Genomic DNA, 8031 nt, shown 5'->3' with positions numbered 1-8031 from the left:
AAGGTAAAAACAATAGCTTCTAACTCAAGATCATGGGTAGGATAATTCTTTTCATGGGGTTTAACTTATCTAGAGGCGTAGGCTATGACCTTGCCTCTCTACATCAAAACACAGCCATGACCAACTCTAGAAGCATCATAGTAAACTACAAATCCATCTAAACCATCTGGCAAAGTCAAGACTGGGGTAAAAGTGAGTCGAGTCTTCAACTCCTGAAAACTCTTCGCACAAGAATCTGACCATTAAAATTTGACTTTCTTCCAAGTCAATCGATACATGGGGATACAATAGAAGAAAATCCTTTAACAAACCACCTGTAATAACTAGAAAAACCCAAGAAACTACTGATATCTAATGGAGAGATGGGTGTGGTCCAGTTTCTCACTACTTTGATCTTTTGAGGGTCAACTCTAATGCCATCACAAAAAATAATATGGACAAGAAAACTACTGATCTTAGCCAAAATTCACACTTACTAAATTAAGTGAACAACTAATGAGCTTTAATGGTCTGCAATGTAATTCTCAGATGGTATACATAATTATTCTCACCACGGGAATAGACAAGAATGTCATTAATGAAGACTATGACAAACATGTCTAAGTACTGCTTAAACACCCTATTCATCAATTCCATGAAAGTTGTAGGGGTATTTGTTAGTCTGAAGGACATAACCAGGAATTGAAAGTGACCATACCGAGTTTTAAAAGTTGTCTTTGGATGTCACATTCTTTGACTCTAAGCTGGTGATAACCAGAACTTAAGTTTATTTTAAAGAAATAACTGGCACCTTGAAGTTGGTCGAATAAGTCATCAATTCTGGGAGTGGATATTTATTCTTGATTGTAACTTTGTTCAACTGACGAAAGTCGATGCACATTCTGAGAGAACCATCTTTCTTACGTACGAACAAAATTGGAGATCCCCAAGGAGAAATACTAAGCCTGATGAAATGCTTATCTAAGAGATCTTTTAACTGTTCCTTCAATTCCTTAAGCTCAGCTGGAGCCATTTTGCAGGGTGGAATAAAGATAGTTTGGGTGTCTGAAAGGAGATCTATTTTGAAGTCAATTTCCCTCTCAGGAGGAACTCTAAGAAGATCTTCAGAAACACATCTGAAAATTCATTTACTACAGGAATTGAATCAAGACTAGGAGTCTCATTAGTTGAGTCTTTGACTTGAACAAGATGGTAAACACACTCTTAGATATCATCTTTTTTTCTTTAAGATATAAAATAATCTGACCCCTAAGCACCGAAGTACTACCCCTACATTCAATGACTGGTTTATTAGGAAACTAAAATTAAACTACTCTATTTCGACAATCAACTGAGGCATAGCATGAGTGGAGCCAATCCATGCTAAGAATGACATCAAAATCAGTTATCTCTAACTCCACAAGATCAACTGAGGTAATTTTTTGAGATACTAAGAACAGTCAATTTTTGTATACCCATCTGGCTATAATAGACTTACCCACTGGGGTAGACACTCAGAACGGCTCCACTAATATTTTAGGACTGATATCAAAGTTGACGGCTATATAAGGAATAACAAAATAAAGTGAAGCTCCTGGGTCTAATAAAGCATAAACATGAAGATAAAAAACCTGTAATGTACCCGTACCACATCAGGAGAACTTTTTTTATCATGTCGAGTCTAGAGTGCATACAACCTATTCTGGCGCTGCCCACTAGTGGCACTGGATGTGGCACCCTACTGAGTCAGGCAACCTACTGGAGCTAATAAAAGATTATATAGGCCCTGCTGGCGCAAATTATTTTCCCTCAATGTAACTATTGGAACTTCTAAACCCCGTGGACTGGCTTGCCACATCCAAAACATATATCAATGTAACTATTGGAACTTCTAGACCCCACGGACTGGCTTGCCACATCCAAAACACATATCACTACCAACCTTATACTTACTCTAATGATTCCTACCAAATATCCTGCAGATCAGATTAGTACAACCACTGTTCATACTACCCTGGGACTTATATCCTGGCGTTCTATACCGACTATCTTTCCTAAACTTAGGCACTGGTGCACTAGATGAAAATAGAGTTGAGGATGAAAATTTCTGACGGAACTGAGAACGGTTACCACCTTCAGACCTTGGTTGAGAAAATTTGAAATGACCTATTTTGTCCCTCTTATTCTCTCTTTGTTTCTACTTTAGCTTCTCCTCCTCAATTTGTTGAGCATAAACCATAAGTCTAGATAAGTCTATATTTTTAATCAACATGGCAGTCCTACACTCCTTGACCATACTATCAGCTACACCAGATACAAACTTACTCATTCTAGACCTATTATCTGCCACAATAATAGGAGCATACCTCGCCAACTGAGTGAACGTAAGAGAGTACACCTTCACGCTTATATTACTCAGCTTCAAATTATTGAACTCCTGAACCTTAGCTTTCCTCAACTCTAGGGGAAATAACCTGTCTAAGAAAGTTATCGTAATACCCTGTACTTTTTCCTAGCAAATTTCATCTCAAGAATGTCTAGAATTAGCCTCTAAATTGAATGATGGTTATTCCATGAGGATTTTTCAAGATTTTTCATTTTTTCATGTGAGAAATTTAATAAGTTTTCTATTGATATAAGATTCATCCAAATCCAATAACTGGGTCATAAGTTACGACTATTTCAAGTTCCCGTCATAAAACAACGCCATATTAATCAGTGGCGTGCCTCGCCACAAGAGGAAATGGAATTTGGAAAATTCTAATAGGGGTTCGCAATTATAGCGCATCGTGCTAGGGCCCAAAATCAAAATTGTCATTTTCCAGTGTTTTAGTGCGATTTCCTCCGCGTCGCACTAAAGTTCCAGCTCACAAAAGAAGGGGCAACGCGATGGCTCCGTGTTGTGCCATCCCTCAGTTTCTCAATTTTTAAATTCCAGTGACACAGCAGGATAGCGCCGCGTCGTACCAGGGGTTTAGTTTGGGAAAATTCTATTGAAATTAAATGACGCATCCAGGGTTAAAAGGGTCAGCTTCCCACCCCTATTTAAGCCCTTTAACACGTGATTCAGATACTTTTCACCCAAAATACTCTCTCTTCTCTCAAAAACATCTCAAGAACAAGCTAGGGTTTTCATAGAAGATCCAATTCCAAGAAATTTTCACCATCAATCTTGATGAAATCACGAACTAAGGTATGCATAGTATTCATCCATGGACTCTTTTCGTCCATGAAGTCCAAGAATCATTTTTACAACTTCAAGTTATGGATTTTCTTTATGATTTCATGATTGGGTTGTTCTTGTTCATGTTGATAAATAAGAAATTGAATTTCACTCCATGTTGGGTGATAATTTCTATGTGGGTTTAGTTATTATAGATATAGATTCATCCAAACATATGACTAAACCCATGAATAATGAAATTAGAAAGTGACCATGATGTTTAATTGTTGTACAATGATGTTTACTTGTACCATGCCTACAATATGTTTGATTTAATGCCTAAATAAAGGAAAAGTGCCTAACTAGCATGTTGTCATGAAATCCCCATGTATGTACAAGCTTATGCCTATCATATGTTTGATGAAATGCTTCAGTAAATGCATTATGGTGATTATTATGTATTCAAGCAAGTCATGCTTTGTCATTTTCCTTCTATCGAGTCTTGGGGGGTACTTGTACCCAAAACATTAGTTGTGTGCCTAGAGTCATGTCATGTTTTCATGATACTCTCAGTCCAGCTCTGATCCTTAGACTTCAGATAATCTTATGACTCAGGAAATCTCCATGAACTCAGTCAGTTATTAGATATTAGTAGTATTCCATCAGTCAATAAAATTTAGTAAATCAGTCTGTGTTTAGTTCAGTAAATTATGTTCAGTGTCTATTCAAATGAGAGTAGAAATTAGTACCGAGTGAACCCAAGGATGGGAACTCATCAGTTATATGAGGGTGTGATTCTTAGAAGCAATTCTTACATTCTAGAACTATGTAGCCAGCATAGGTTGAGACATCATAGCCTGCTATATGAGGGTCGATGAGGTGGATTAGCTTGCTATATGAGGGTTCCCACTGTTCTCACTGGAGTTACCTATTATATTAGGGTCACTCATATATTGTCCTTACCAGTGGTGCGGTATTGATAGCCTTCCAATCAGGGCATAGATTGGACCCCAATTCAAGTATAATGCATTATTTAGGCCATGTCAGTTAGATGACTACCTCCCACAGTCTCAGTATCAGTCTCAGTAAAAGAACTCAGATAGTTCTTCAGATTACAGGACTGTAGATACAGTCAGCTCAAATACAGTATAAAACTCAGATAGTTCCATTAGATTTAGTACTATCAGATATAGTCACTCATGTTATCAGTTATATTCAGATCCAGTAAACATGTTATCACAGTATTAGTGTTAGTTGTTATGTCTCATGCATGTATTCTCATGCTCATGATAGTTAGTCAGTTATTATTATTGTTCATGCATATGAACCCCATGCATTCAGCCTACCTCACATGCATACCAGTACATTCAAAGTACTGACACATTTGCGCTATGGTGTCTTATACCATAGGTTCAGAGACACGAGCTCCAGAGAAACAGTAGATTCCAGATATCTACAGACAGAGTTAAAAGTGAGTCCTCATCTTTCAAGGACATGATTATTTCCCTATTATCTCACTAATCAGTTTATTAGTTGTATTTAGTTGGGGACATGTCCCATCAAATCCTTACTCAGATAGTCCAGTCAGTTAGAAGCTTTCTAGACTACTATATTTCAGACTTTACTATGTTCAATTTTATTTTGGGTATTCTATTACCCCACACAGTTGTTATATCATCTATATCATGTTCAGTATTGAACCTTATTTCCTTTCAGTGCATGTTTCCACATTATTATGTCATATTATGCAGTGTACAGGTACAAATATCAGTCATGGGTTAGCTTATGGTCCTTCGAGGTTATGAGCACCATGTAGCATTTTGGGTACCAGATTTGGGGCGTTACAAACTTGGTATCAGATCATAAGGTTCAATAGAGTCCTAGGAAGTCTAAAATCCACATCTAGTAGAGTCTTATACATGGTTGTGTTGTGCGACACATTTATGTACAAGAGGCTATAAGATGTTTTAGGAAAAGTTTTCCCTCTTTCAGTATTCATGTCATACCAGTGAGCATAATCTCAATTCAATCTCTCACTACAGAACATGCCTCCTAAAAGAAGAAATGAGAATCAATCAGCCCATCAGCTCTAAGAACCTTTAGGCGAACATGTTTCTCATGCAGAGTTCCAAGCTGCATTCACTACTCTTGCTCAGTCAGTTGCTGCTCAGAATGAATGACCAGCTATTATTTTAGCCAACCCAGTGGCCAATTTATGTACTGCCAAGATTCAGGATTTCACCCAAATGAATCCTCCATCCTTTCTTGGGTATAAGACAGACGAGGACCCTTAGGAATTCCTAGATCAGGTGTAGAAGGTTACTGACATAATGGGGGTTACTCCTAGTGAGAGTGATGATCTAGTTTCATATTAGTTATAGGATGTTTCTCACACTTGGTGCAAGCAGTGGAAGTCAGAAAGGCCGGATGATGCAGGGCCTATTGAGTGGGAGGAGTTTGCTTCTTCTTTCCTTGATAAATTCTATCCCCTAGAGCTTAGAGAAGCTAAGGTGTTAGAATTCATCAACCTTAGGTAGAGCAATATGATGGTGAAAGAGTATTCTCTTAAGTTTACTCAATTAGCCAGATATGCCCCTCGTGTGGTTGCAGATAGTACGGCAAGGATGAGTAAGTTTGTTTCAGGGGTGAATAATAGTGTGGTTAATGAGTGTAGATCCGCCATGTTAAATAGTGACCAAAATTTATCCAGACTCATGACTCATTCTCATTAGGTAGAGGAGCAGAAGATTAAGATGAGGGAGAAGCAAAATAAGAGAGCGAAGACAGGTAGTTTCAACTTTGCTCAGCCTAAGTCAGAAAGAGGAAACCGTTCTTAGTTTTATCCTAAGTCATTAGTTCTAGCTCCTTCTTCAGTCAATGCTTTAATTTCTAAGTTCAGAGAGGGTAACAAAGATAAAGTGCCAGGCTCTAAGTCCCAGGGCAGTGTTAGCAGTGGCCGCACCTATCTACTTTGCCAGATTTGTGGTAAGCACCATAAAGGTATTTGCAGAGCTGGCAGTGGTATTTATTTCAGATGTGGCAAGCCAGGCCACAGAATTAGAGATTGTCCTCAGCCAGGTCCTCAGGATCAACAGAATCGCTCTTCAGCTCATCCAGGTCGCCCAACTCTGCAGGGTGCCACCTCTAGTGCTACTAGTGGGCAACGCCCAAATCATCTCCATGCTCTTCAGTCCTGACAAGATTAGGAAAATTCTCCTGATGTGGTTATCGGTACATTACAGATCTTTCATGTGTATGTTTATGCTTTTCTATATCCAGAAGCTTCTTTGTCTTTTGTAACTCCTTATATAGCAGTTGATTTTGGAGTCAGTCCCGAAATTCTAGCAGAGCCCTTTTTAGTCTATACCCCAGTGGGTAAAACCATCATAGCCTGGTGGGTATATAAAAACTGTAGTCACTTCAGCAGACTTAGTCGAATTAGAGATGACTAGTTTTGATGTCATTCTCGGCATGGATTGGCTTTACTCTTGCTATGCCATAGTCAACTGCATAAATAGAATAGTCCAGTTTCAGTTTCCAAATGAAGCCATCCTTGAGTGGAAGGGTAGTACTTCAGCCTTTAGAGGTCAGTTTGTTTCCTACCTTTGGGCAAGGAAAATGATATCTAAGGGATATGTCTATCATCTTGTTCATGTTAAGGATTCTAGTTTCGAAACTCCCAGTCTTGAATTCATTCCATTTATGAATGAATATTCAGATATCTTTCCTAAAAATCTTTTAGGAATTCCTCCTAAAAGGGAAATAGACTTCGACATTGATCTTCTTTCAGACACTCAGCCTATATCCATTCCGCCATATAGAATGGCACCAGCTGAACTCAAAGAACTAAAAGAACATTTGAAGGATCTCTTAGATAAGGGATTCATCAGGCCTAGTGTGTCCCCGTGGGGCGCTTCAGTATTATTCATGCGTAAGAAAAATGGTTCTCTCAAAATGTGTATAGACTACAGTCAACTCAATAAAGTCACGGTCAAGAACAAATATCCTCTTCCCAAAATCGATGACTTGTTTGATAAATTTCAAGGTGCTAGTTATTTCTCTAAGATAGATCTCAGATCCGGTTATCATTAGCTCAAAGTTAGGGAATGTGACATTCTAAAAATAGCTTTTCAAACTCGGTATGGTCACTTTGAATTTCTAGTCATGTTATTTGGTCTTACCAATGCCCCAGATGCTTTTATGGACTTGATAAACCATGTGTTCAAGCAGTACTTGGACATGTTAATCATAGTCTTTCATGGATAATATTCTGGTTTATTTTCACAGTGAGTGCAATCATGCAGACCATCTCAGTATAGTACTTCAGACTCTTGGAGATATCAGCTATTCGCCAAATTCAATAAGTGCGAGTTTTGGCTAAGGTCAGTAGCATTCCTTGGTCACATTATTTCTGGTGGTGGCATTAGAATAGATCTTCAAAAGACCGAAGCAGTAAGAAACTAGCCTCGCCCTGTCTCTCTATTAGATATTAGGAGTTTCTTGGGTTTGGATGGCTATTACAGATGGTTTGTTGAGTAATTTTCTTCTATTGCATCCCCTATGTCCAGATTGACTTAAGAGAAAATCAAGTTTCAGTGGTCAGATCCTTGTGAGAAGAGTTTTCAGGAGTTGAGGATATAAGGTCATAGCCTACGCCTCAGAACAGTATGAGTCCCATGAGAGGAATTATCCTACTCATGATCTTGAGTTAGTAGTAGTAGTCTTTGCCTTGAAGATTTAGAGGCATTATCTATATGGTGTTCATGTAGATCTGTTCACTGATCAGAAAAGTCTTCAGTATGTCTTTTCTCAGAAAGATCTCAATCTTCGTCAGAGAAGGTGGTTAGAGCTCTTGAAAGATTATGACATGAGTATCCTTTATCATCCTG

Source organism: Capsicum annuum, chromosome 4 (assembly GCF_002878395.1).
Source record: "Capsicum annuum cultivar UCD-10X-F1 chromosome 4, UCD10Xv1.1, whole genome shotgun sequence".
Taxonomy (NCBI): Eukaryota; Viridiplantae; Streptophyta; class Magnoliopsida; order Solanales; family Solanaceae; genus Capsicum; species Capsicum annuum.
This window is presented reverse-complemented; position numbering follows the sequence as displayed.